The sequence below is a fragment of the Pristis pectinata genome, chromosome 5 (genome assembly GCF_009764475.1).
Source record: "Pristis pectinata isolate sPriPec2 chromosome 5, sPriPec2.1.pri, whole genome shotgun sequence".
Lineage (NCBI taxonomy): Eukaryota > Metazoa > Chordata > Chondrichthyes > Rhinopristiformes > Pristidae > Pristis > Pristis pectinata.
Window position 1 is genome coordinate 39,083,793 of NC_067409.1, and position 13,119 is coordinate 39,096,911.

Genomic DNA, 13,119 nt, shown 5'->3' on the forward strand with positions numbered 1-13,119 from the left:
CAAGAGGACTAGAATATAAAAGCAAGGATGTAATGCTAAGGCTTTATACGGTGTTGGTCAGACCACATTTAGACATTATCTAAGTATTCCAGAACTCCATATATATAATTGCGGAAGGTCTATCAATGTTTACTATGGCAAATTTCTTTTTATCCTCCCCTTCACTATCTCTTAATGTTTTTTGTATCTTTCCAAATTGCCTGGATCTGTTTGTATTTGCTTATCTGTTTTATTTTTATTTGCTATTCCATTGTCTTTGATTCCATTCAATCACCTGTGGTACTTGGGGGTTATTCACTGCAGTTACAACCCAATGAAAGTCATGATCAGTTACCATGATGGAGCTCTAATTACTATTTTTGATCTGCAATCCAAGATCAATGAGATTAAAACAAAGATTATTCCCCTGAAATTGAAAATCAAACATTTACCATTGCTGGAAATCTGGAATAAAAACAGTAAATGTGGCAAACTTACAGCAGATCAGGCAGCATCTGTGGAAAGAGTAACAAATAATGTTTCCTGATGAAGGGTTCTGACTGAGCCATTATCTCTGTTTCTTTTCCACAGATCCTTCCTGACTTGCTAAGTGTTTCTTTCATCTTCTGTTTTTATTTCATTATTTCCCTGCCATTTGCTGGGCTACATGAATCAATACAAAGGGAATAATCCACTTTTTTTAAAACACCTTACTGTACTGCCAACCCTTCTGAGATGGTATGTGTGGTTGTCAGTCATCTTCTAAAAGTAACAAGGGCTACTACAACAAAGTCTTCCCACAGAAATTAAATGATTAATGGTGTGACTGAGACCCTTCACCACTGGCATCAACAGCTCAAAACCCAATATAAAACCTAGGATAACAACCAGCTACAACATTTAACCTCCTGATCTTCTGAAGGATATTACTCATCTAGTATATTTGCAACTGAATATGATGTGTGGCATGGAAAGGGATTTGGAGGTAAAGGCATTTCCATTCCCATGTAGTCTTGCTGTAAAAGGTTGTGATGCAAGGAAATGAGGCGATGTAGAGCGCACCATTGAAGAAGACAGGTGGAATATTGATTCAATAAATATTTCACCTGTCTCTGTCATTGGTGCACTGTACAATCCATATTGTACTGGCCATGCTTGAGTGTTGTGGCTGCAACAAATGCAGGTGGGTGACATGCAGTTCATTAGACTTGAAGAGAGTGAAATGGTGGCTTTTTTTTATGTCTATAAGTTTATAGTGCTTTTCATGGATGTGGCTCAGGTCCTGGTGATGTACTCTGGTTATATATCAAAAAAGATGTGATTGAAGCCGAAACCTTCAGCATTGTCAGAACTGCAGAAACATTTGGCTCTAATGATTAGACTCAGGTAATCATCTTCCTGTATGTCAGCGATGGATCCAGCTAATAGTGGATTTTTTGCCTTGGACGCGCCTATATTTCAATTACCTTCTTGGTGCCATGCTCCTTATCTCAGACAGATATTCTCATCTTTTGGCATCTGACCCTTGTAATTACATCTGGATATATTTTGTGTTCTTAGTGAAGTAAGACTTGGCTCCACTGATCTTGCTGCTTAACTGCACTTCCAGCTAGGTGACAGGGGATAACCACTTGAAAACTTGAGGACCCTTTACACCTATTGCAGTTTTGGACTCGACAGAGGGAAACTACTATGGATTTTCCCATCAGTCCAACCTTGTGTTAAAGAGCAACCTGTGGCCAGAAAGTCAATATACTTTTTTTTGTTTCCTTGTAAACTAGCAGGAGTTATCTGCTTTGTCCTGGGCTCCCCAGCCTTTAATGAGTGCCCATGAACTAGAGCAGAGAGGACTGTTCCTTCAGGTGCTTAGTGATAGACTCTAGTAGTCCAAACATTTCTCTCTTTCCCAATAGCCAGCCAGTCAACCATCACTTTGTGCCAGCTTTGGATTAGAGGGCATAGATAGGGTGAATGTGCATTGTCTTTTTCCTAGGTTTGGGGAAATCGAGAACTAGAGAGCATAGGTTTAGGTGAGAGGGGAGAGATTTAATAGGAAAAAGTGAAAAAGTTTTCACACAGGGTGGTCCATATATGGAATGAGCTGCTAGAGGAAGTGGTTGAGGCAGGAACATTAACAACATTTAAAAGACACTTGGACTTGTACAGGATAAGATTTAGAAGGATATTGGGCCAAACATGGGCAAATGGGACTATCTTAGGTGGGAATCTTGGCTGGCATGAACCACTTGGGCCAAAGAGACTGTTTCTATGCTGTATGACTCTATGACTAAATGGGTCAATGTATTCAAAGTCTAGATGTTTGGTGTCAGGCTCTGGAGGATAATATTATTTATCATCTACCTAAGCCCTTAATACAGTGGTGTTGACACTGTTTCATTGTAAAGTGGTCATAGAACTTAGTGCCTACAAAGTACAAATATTATCTTCTTTCAATTTTTGGGCCAAATCTCTTGCAAATGCTTTCCTTTTAATCTACTGAGTGTGGCTGTAAGCATTACCATAATAATTTCATTGTTAATTTATTTGCCTTAATACCTCTTCATGTTATACAAATGGCTATTGTCTGCACAGTATGTTTTGTCTGTAGACAAATCATAAGGATTTTTTTGTTACAAAATGTAGTTAGAACCATAGAACACTACAGCACAGAAAACAGGCCATTTGGCCCTTCTAGTCTGTGCCAAAACTTTATTCCACTAGTCCCATTGACCTGCACCCAGTCCATAACCCTCCAGCCCTCTCCCATCCATGCATCTATCCAATTTATTCTTAAAAGAGTGAGCCCACATTTACCACGTCAGACCTCTACTTTTCATGATATTTATTAATGACTTGGATGAGGGGGTGGAAGGGTGGGTTAGCAAGTTTGCAGACAACACAAAGGTTGGTGGTGTTGTGGATAGTGTGGAGGGCTGTTGAAGCTTACAGAGGGATATTGATAGGATGTAGAGCTGGGCTGAGAAGTGGCAGATGGAGTTCAATCTGGAGAAGTGTGAGGTGGTACACTTTGGAAGGAAAAACTCCAAGGCGGAGTATAAGGTTAGTGGCAGGATTCTGGGGATTGTGGAGGAGCAGAAGGATCTGGGGGTTCATATCCACAGATCACTACTGAAAGTTGCCTCACAGGTGGATAGGGTAGTTAAGAAAGCTTATGGGATGTTAGCTTTCATAAGTCGTGGGATCGAGTTTAAGAGCCGCGAGGTAATGATGCAGCTTTACAAAACTCTGGTTAGACCACACTTGGAGTACTGTGTCTAGTTCTGGTTGCCTCATTATAAGAAGGATGTGGAGGCGTTGGAAAAGGTGCAGAAGAGAATTTACCAGGATGCTGCCTGGGTTGGAGAGTATGGATTATGAAGAGAGACTAAGGGAACTAGGGCTTTACTCACTGGAGAGGAGGAGGATGAGGGGAGACATGATAGAGGTATACAAAATATTAAGAGGAATAGATAGAGTGGACAGCCAGCGCCTCTCTCCCAGGGCACCAATGCTCAATACAAGAGGGCATGGCTTTAAGGTAATGGGTGGGAAGTTCAAGGGAGATATCAGAGGAAGGTTTTTCACCCAGACAGTGGTTGGTGCATGGAATGCTCTGCCTGGGGTGGTGGTGGAGGCTGGTATGTTGGTCAAGTTCAAGAGATTGTTAGATAAGCATATGGAGGAATTTAAAATAGGGGGATATGTGGGAGAAAGGGGTTAGTTAGTCTTAGGTGTGGTTTAAAGGTCGGCACAACATGGTGAGCCGAAGTGCCTGTATTGTGCTGTATTGTTCTATGGTTCTAGATGGCAGCTCGTTCCACACTCCCACCACTCTCTGAGTGAAGAAGTTCTCCCTAATATTCCCCCTAAACCTTTCCCCTTTCACCCTAAAGCCATGTCCTCTCGTACTTATCTCTCCTAACCTAGGTGGAAAGAGCCTGCTTGCATTTACTCTGTCTATACCCCTCATAATTTTGTAAACCTCTATCAAGTCTCCACTCATTCTTCTATGCTCCAAGGAGTAAAGTCCTAACCTGTTCAATCTTTCCCTGTAACTCAACTCCTGAAGACCCAGTAAAATTCTAGTAAATCTTCTCTGCAAGCTTTCGATCTTACTGATATCCTTCCTATGGTTAGGTAACCAGAACTGCACACAATACTCCAAATTTGGCCTCACCAATGTCTTATACAACCTCACTTAACATCCCAACTCCTATACTCAATACTTTGATTTATGAATGCCAGGATGCCAAAAAGTTTCTTTACAACCCTATCTACCTGTGATGCCACTTTCAGGGAATTATGTATCTGAACTCCCAGATCCCTTTGTTCCTCCACATTCCTCAGTACCCTACCATTTACTGTGTATGTCCTACCTTGATTTGTTCTTCCAAAATGCAACACCTCACACTTGTCTGCATTAAATTCCATCTGCCATTTTCTGGCCCATTTTTCCAGGTGGTCCAGATCCCTCTGCAAGCTTTGAAAGTCTTCCTCACTGTCCACAACACCTGCAATCTTAGTGTCATCATTTTGAAATAATTTTGCAATCTTTTCAAGAGTTAAAAATCTTACAACTAGAAATATTTTACAGCTGTACATTTTAGTCCAATTCCCACTGTAGAATATCTTCTTCTTGAATATGCTCTTCAGTAACAAGGTATATCTTAATTTTGGAAAGTTTTGCATTCCTGGACATTTGGAAATTGAAAAAGTCATTTCCTATTAGTTTCAATATAAAAACTCTGATTCAAAGCTGAATAATTTTGGGCAAGAAAAACTTAAAATGTATCAACACAAGTATTTGATAAGGTCCTTTATAGCAAAATGCAGCATTTTCTTTTAAGCAACCACATTTAATGCTGTGCTCCATATTGAAATCATCTTTGAAGATGGCAATTGCTTTCTTTGTGGAAGAATGCATATGAAACCTTATTGTGGTAAGTTGCTTTCGTGGTTGTGGTATTATCAAGTTGGCTCTTTGTTTCTCTAACAGATCTTCGTTTCTAAGCTAATCGGCATGCAATTTCAATTACTCTTCCATGTGGTTTTGGTCTATTTCATCAAACACGGCCTCATTTGTCAACTTGACATTGCCTTCTCAGAGATTCTTCCGTCTCATGTATGCATAGGAGCCATGCACATACATCCCTATGTTGATCATGTGTAAGAGCATTCTCTTCCAAAAGAGCCCCATCTTGTCCTCACTAAAAACTTGTTTAAGAGTGTAGCCTGTGCGGCTCATTGGGAATGTTTTGACCACCACAGTCTCTGCACTTGCCGCCTCGCCCATGCCGAATATTGTGCAGGTTTTCACACTTCCTGAAATTTTCAAAGCAGTTGTGGCTGACCTTGAACATAACAGCACTTTCAAAAGATCCAGCACCCTCCATACATTCTTTCAAGTCTTGCCAGAGCAACCTTGCGGTTTCCTGAATAACCACTAATCTCATGGACACATGTCATTGATTCTGATCTTCTTACCACATGCTTAACCATCTCTTTTCATTCGTTACAACATTTAAAAGACACTTGGACAGGTACATGGATGGGAAAGGTTTCGAGGGATATGGGCCAAACATGGGCAAATGGGACTATCTTAGATGGGAATCTTGGTTAGCAACCTCTGTCCTTCAAATCACATTATGCATGTCCAAGAATAACATTATAGACACCTTTACTTTATCTGCTTTGTTATAGAGCCATACAGCATGGAAACAGGTCCTTCAGCCCAACTAGTACATACCGACCAAAACTCCCATCTAAGCTCATTCCATTTGCCCACATTTGGCTCATATCCCTCTAAACTTTTCCTATCCATGTACCTGTCCAAGTACCTTTTAAATGCTGTTAATGTACCTACCTCAAACACTTCCTCTGGCAGCTCATTCCATATACTGACCACTCTCTGGGTTAAAAAGTTGCCCCTCAGGTTTCTATTAAATCTCTCCCCTCTCACCTTAAACCTATGCCCTCTAGTTCTTGATTCCCCAACACTGGGAAAAAGACTATGCGCATTCAGCCTATCTACGCCCCTCATAATTTTATACACCTTTATAAGACCACTCATTCTCCTACACTCCAATCAATAAAGTCTCAGCCTACTCAACCCCTCTCCAGAACTCAGTCTCTCGATTCCCAGCAACATCCTCATAAATCTCTTCTGCACTCTTTCCAGTTTAATGGCATTTTTCCTTTAAGGATTGTTTGAACTGTTGACACTGCAAGATTTAACTAATGACTGATGTCCACCAAATGCTCACTTTTTTCACTTCCGCTAATTACATCCAGTTTAGTATTAGTGATTATAACTTGCCATGATATTTTAGAGGAGGTGCAATCCTTAAAACTACTGGGACACTTTGAAGCAATTCTAAAGAATATGCAGAATAAACTGTGATAAATCACAATAACAATTCCTCTACCATTCAACAAAGACAAAATTGTGTGGAACATTGTACAGGAGGTGCAAAATGCATTATTAATGATAATTAGCATGCATTAATTGTAATGGTGATTAAGGCTTTGTAAATCAAGGACATGTACCTTATCAACTCAATGGTGTTTATGGGGAAAATTCGTAAATTGAGTGATACCTGTATTTATTTAATGAAGTACTTGGCAACGTGTGGAATACCCAAATTAGAGGATCATAAAGTTTATTGAGGGTCAAAGGGCTCAAGATAAGTTTCTGTGGTAGGGAGAAAAAAGGCCAGGAGGGAACTGAATATGTAATAAGGATTCAAGCGTTCTTGGACAGAAGCAGAGTGATGGGCGAATGGAGACTTTCCTGCAGAATGCTGAGCCACATCATCGTGGAAGTTAATGTATTTGCACAAATTGAATTTGAAAAATAGATAACATCATGAGAATGTGGAAAATTCTCAGAGTATGTGCAGCCGGAAATCATCTTTGGCTTCAGAAACCACATGATATACAATAATGCTGGTAAATGAAGTTAAAATTACAGCATTTAGGTTTAGATTAAATTTTAAATTACTTGGAAAATATGAAAGGATTTAAAGGTTTTAGAGGCTTTGGTGGATTTATGTAAAATTCCCGCCAAATCTTAAAACGTGAGCACTGGATCACAAGGATATCCCACTGTGTTTGTGTTCAAGGCAAGGCATTAGAGCTAGTTTCAACCAGAGAGATTTATAATTGAATTTATTTAAACGTGGAACCATGCAAGTTCAGAACAGGATGAGTCTACCTCTGTGGAAATTGATAACTTTATGGGACAGATTTCTTTTGTCATCAGTTGGCAAAATGAAGGAAAATAACTAGGGTTCCTCTGTATTGTTCTTAAAACATCGTAGCTTTCAAATAATCCATTGTAGAGTTGCACCAATCAGTTATTTTAAGATACCTTCATACCGCCACTCAAGTTCCTACTCATACTCCATGTGATGATCTTTAATTACTCTACCACTTTTGACAATGTATTGAAGAAGATCCTGAAAGCAAAGGAATTCTTTTTTGAATACTGCCTTTGTGCTTTGAGCTGTGGCTTAGGTTAGTAAAATCAGTACATTGGTGGTTCTGACAGAACATTTGACACTGACTGAATTATGCTAATATTGGCCTGCATCAATTACAGGGACACTTTTCTCTAATTAGCAGTCATGATCAACAATTCTTTTGGTTTCTGATCAATCTTGATGTGACATTGTGTGAGTTGTAGATTAAGGCAGCTCCAGTAACTTAAATAAGGAATAAAGTAAGTGAAGATCAAGTAATAGAAAGCCAGCCTATCATTTTCGATTGACATGATCAAAAAGGGATAGGGTAACTAAATGTTATATCAGCCTTGGTTCATTTGGTAACAGTCTCACCTTTTTCCAAAGGGAGTGAGCTCAAACCTTGTTACATACAGGCTTTACTACAGTGATCTAGGCTGATTTTCCATTGTGGTACTGAGAAAATACAACACCAGACCTACCCTGTTACAACATAATAAATAAAAACAGGAGTAGACCATTAGGCCCTCGTACATCGTACACCATTCAGTAAGATAATGGCTGACCTTTTACTTCAGCACCTCTTTTCTGTATTAACTTCATCCGCTTAATATCCAAAAACCTCAATCTCTGTCTTGAATATACTCAGTGACCGATTCTTTGTACCCTTCTTGGATAGAAAATTCCAAAGATTTACTGTCTATAGGTAAGGAAAATTCTCCCTACCTCAGGCCTTAAATGGCTGACCACTTACTTTAAAATAGTGACCCCCAAATCTAGAGCTACCAGCCAGAGAAAACATTATCCTTGCATCTACCCTGTCAAGCTCGAGAAGAATTTTGCATGTTTCAGTAAGATTACCTGTCAGTCTAAAGTTTGGAGAGTAAAGGCCCAGCCAGGTTAAATGCCCTCCTCATAAGACAATTTCCCCCATCCCAGGAATCTCTCCAGGCAACCTTCATTGTAGTCATTTTATCAGACATATGCCCTTCCTTAACTAGGGAGACAAGACTTGCTCAAAATTCCATGCGAGGTCTCACCAAGAACCAATATAATTGCAGTCAGACGTCTTTACCCTTCATTGACTATAAAATTTCATCAAAGAATTTAATCTTCCATTAGATTTGTAGCTACAAGCAGGCCTATGATAATGTGTTCAGTGTATGCAGGTCAGTATTTTAACAATTATTTGTCATTTCCTTAAACTATAATATTATATTTTCTAAGACTCTGCTTCCAGTACCAGGCTTAGCTGATTAATTTTAAACAATAGAAAATCAGAGTTGAAGATAGAATTAGGTGTGCTGACCTTCACTCAGGATACTTTGATTTTTTTTTTAACAAAACTCCATGCCCAGTGCAAGCTGCACAAAATGTAATTATGCTGCTTAGCAGTTAGACTTTAGGCACATTTGTTGCACTAATGTGGGTGCGGTATATAATGCAAGCCTCAAAGTAAATCATAAAACTGGAATATCTTTTCTTTAAGCAATTGTTATTATGGTTTGTTCCCCCTTAAGAGTTAAAATGTGAACTGGGCATTTTGCAGGGGGAAACTGCTTGCTAGGCAGGCAGCTGTGCTGTCCTTTACACACTGATCCATGGGAAGTGGGTTGGTGTTTTTAAAGCAATCTGTCAATGACAGCCTGTAGGGAGGGAGAAAAGGAGTGGGGAATCCAGGGTTGAGGTAAGCATCAATAAATGGGCTACCTACCACTGAGGGAGCAGGCCAATTGTGCCCCATGACCATTGGCCCCTGCTATCAGCAGTAACCAGCAAAGCCACAGATCAATGGGTTTCTGAGCTACAGTGAGCACATCACAGACTCCCTTGATCCTTGCAGTGGGCTTTTAGCAAATTTTTTGAAAAATAAAAATTACAGGGGCTATTTTGCATATAAAAGCAATCTTCTGGTAGAAGAGTAGTATAGGGATGGAGCAGACAGTGTATTTGTGTTTAGTTCACCACTTTCAGCATGACAAATACCTTGTTTCACTGTTTTTTACAGAGCCTGTAAATCACTGCCTTTTGATTCAGTTTCACTTGTTAAGTAGTTAAAATGAGCTGCTCGTTGATGCCAACCCATGCAGGAAAATCAACAGAAAATTGAAGCCTGTATTAGGATGCAACATGACAATAAATGCTTGTCCAGTTTCCAGATGAACAGAACTTCCAATAGTAACTGGGTGCAAACAACAAGAAAGTTGTAGAGGGCTATGGGCCAAATGCGGGCAGATGGGACTAGTTTGCTGGGTTGGGCTGAAGGGCCTCTTTTAATGCTCTGTGACTCTAAGATAACTTGAAACAAGTAAAATAAACTTTTTATAAGCAACTTACGAGTAGAAAAGGTTTAAGTTGCTCCAATTTCTGGGCATATACCTCTACTCTAGAATAGAAATTATTGTTGGCAATTACACATTTTTCTGGGCAATTATGCAATCTCCACCAAATTCAATGAGATTCCACCACCAGGCACACATTGCCTTCACATTTCAGCCTTCAAGTTTCCCTGGTTCACTCTTCTGTCTCCATCAACCACTTTCCTCCTTGTGGAACTTGCCCATGCAAGCAGAGGAGATTCTTTTACTTGTTCCCTTCTTCTAGGGGTCCAACAGTCCTTCCAGATGAAGCAGTTATTCACTTGCACTTCATCCAATCTACTTTACTGCATTTGGTATTAACAATGAGGTCTCCCTACATCAAAGAAAACAAACACAAACTGGGTGACAGCTTTCTGGAGCACCTGCAAACGATCCAAGGCTGACTCTGAGCTTCCTGTTGCCTGTCACTTCACTTTTTCATCCTGCTGCCACTCCAACCTATCCGTGGCCTCATGTTCTGATATAATGAGGCCCAATAGAAGCTTGAGGAGCAGCCACTTGTCTTTTGACTGGGTACATTGCAGTCTATGGACTTGATATGGATTTCTACAACTTTAGTTAACTCACTTTCTCTATCTGTGATATTGCCTCAGTTTTTTCTCTCTCCATTAGCATGGCCTGGCGATGAGGCATGTTCTACAGCTCTGTAGTTTACAAATTTTATGCCTACATTTCAAAGTTTTTATGTTCCTTTGTTCAGGTGCTTTCTCTCCGACTGTCCTATTAACCCTTTGACAGATGACCTCATTTGCAGCCCATCTCCAATGCAACCCTGGCCACATCTTTGCACAGATACGCCAATGGTCCTTTCCACCTTCCACGCTCACTGCAACTTAAAAACAACTTAATTTCTCTCTCTCCCAATTCTGAGGAAGGGTCTTCAACCTAAAATGTTAACTCTTGGGTGTTTCCAGCATCTTCTGTTTTCGTTGACCACTTCTTTGAGGATTAATTTAAGAATTATATTTATTTTGCAGAAATATACTATACAAATATATTAAATATTTATCCATTCTAATGATCAATAATTTCTAAATGTATCTTCTGTCTGATCTACAGATACACAAAAATATATAATCTCTTCTATTTTCTTCAATAACCAGCTGCTGCTTAATGCATTAAACAATCATCCATTATAGAAGTGTGCTTTTGTGCAGCAGTCTTCTTGTGCTTTTTTTATTATTGTGCCTTTAACTTTGTCAAGGTAATTTAATTCATGCCTGATAAATCCTTTCAAATGATCATGGTTAAGATAACTTATTCAGTGAAGTGAAGAACAACAGTGTCTCTGATATATCAGTTGGCTTCATGCAGTGGTTGTGATTTTGGATGACATTTTTCACAGAGCTATTTCTAGCAGTTGCAAGGTTTATTCTGTGAACAGGTAACATCTTGCTGCTGTCAATCTTTTCCATTCCCTTGTGTTTAAAAAAAACCTTTAATTTTAAAAAAAACTGTCAACAATGAAGCATTCAAATAAAGCTAAGGAATTCAAAATGTGCTGTTGGAAAGCCTTTGCAAATATCTCTTCAATAAAAATAATTAAATGCAATTAATAATGCCAGATGATGGAAATGTGTAAAATGCCATTTCATTCCTCTTCATCAGTCTATGACTCAAACTCATACATTTTTCTGTCCTTGGATAACTATTTCTGTGCTATTAAATTTTCAACATTGTTTGACCACTTTAAAGAAAAAAAATCAACATCAAGTTGATCTTTGTGCACATGAGTAAGTGAACTGAACTCTCATTGGTTATTTAATAATGCCACCAAATTAAGATGTAATGCACTTTATATAATAATGTTTTAATTGGAACTTCAAAGCAGTAACAACTCTTAATCAAGCCCCTGCATCATCACAGTATCCTAATGGAAGTGACCTCTCAATTGGGAGTATTTCCACTAAAATATCATTGTACCTTCTCCATTGCATCTGTGCATTGCTTACAATGTAGATATTAAAACTGATCACGATACCCTAAGTATGATGTAGCAGATTTCCTATACAAATTTATGAGAACAAGGCTTGAATTTCCTACACAGCTCAATTTAACATGTACATTGATGCATATTTTTCATCCCACATTTTTTTTTCATCCTTATCCAAATAGTGTTCTATTGAGTGATTCCCATTCTACCAATGTGTTCTAATGCTTGACCACCATAAGGAAATCATTGTACTAAGAGTTGAACTAAATTTCCAGACTCAGTCAAGAGACATGGTTCTACTTGCAACAAATAGTGGAAGGATTACGTAAAGCCTTCCCAAGCCATTGATGAAAGTGAAGGCATTATAACAAAAAGATGAATCAAAACTAGTTAGTTTTGGACAAAATTAACTCCTACCAAAATTGCAACAGTGGTGAACATATTCTTTTGACTCACCCGTAAGTCCTCAGCAATAGTAAAAGGCAAAGGTTACAACAGTTGGAGTGTTGCACATATTCCAAGTCCTTTAACATAAATCTCTTTTCCTAATTTGCCTAATTCAGGTCATTTTTGATAACACATCAGCTTCCTCCCAACCTATTTCAACTTGCTCTTCTGCTCCTTTTCTCCCTCATGTTGATATGGCTTCCTCTTAAATACAATTATGTGCTTGGCTCAACAACTCCTTGTGCAATAGGGTAAAGAAGTTTCCCCTGAAACCCTTATTGAATTTATTGGTGACTATCTTGTGCTTCTGGTTTTTATCTTTCCCAGAAGTGGAAATGTCTCTAAGGAGATCACGGGAGTGTGGAGAAAGAGTAGGAGAGGTTGTTAATCAGACAGTTTTATAGAAGAGCCAGCATGGGTACAATAAGCTAAACAGCCCTTTTTTGTACTTTTTTGTAAGTTAGTGATAATAAATCTAATTCTGATTCTGATCATTCAGTTCCTTTCTATAGTTATATTATGAATATGTCCATTACATTGTAACACACTCAGGTTTCTCTGAGTGTGTTACAATGTAATGGACAAGAAGGATTTAGGAAGAGCAAAGGAAGGGAGTGGATAGGAGTGTGGAAAAGTTCAATGGGAGGAATATTCTTTGGGAGACGAGAACTCACCCTCCTAAAGACAGGATTAGAACTCTTTGCTCAGAAAAGGAGTGGAAAATATAAATAATACAGTAATTATTACCGCTACATTTTTATCCTTTTCACTATTCAGAAATAAAGCATAATACTGAAAATGCTGGAAAAACTCAAGTTTTTAAAAATTCAAATAATAAAAAAAACTCAACACGTCTGTCAGCATCTGTGGGGGGATAGAGTGAGTGAGAGAGACAGGTAATGTTTCAGGTCAATGTTCT

At 38.9% G+C, this 13,119-nt stretch overlaps 1 protein-coding gene across 8 annotated transcripts in view; it reads left to right on the forward strand.

The window, feature by feature from the left end:
* The window catches only part of cdk14 (cyclin-dependent kinase 14), a 477,589-nt gene that overhangs the window by 368,719 nt on the left and 95,751 nt on the right, over positions 1 to 13,119 (forward strand). The window lies entirely within an intron of this gene.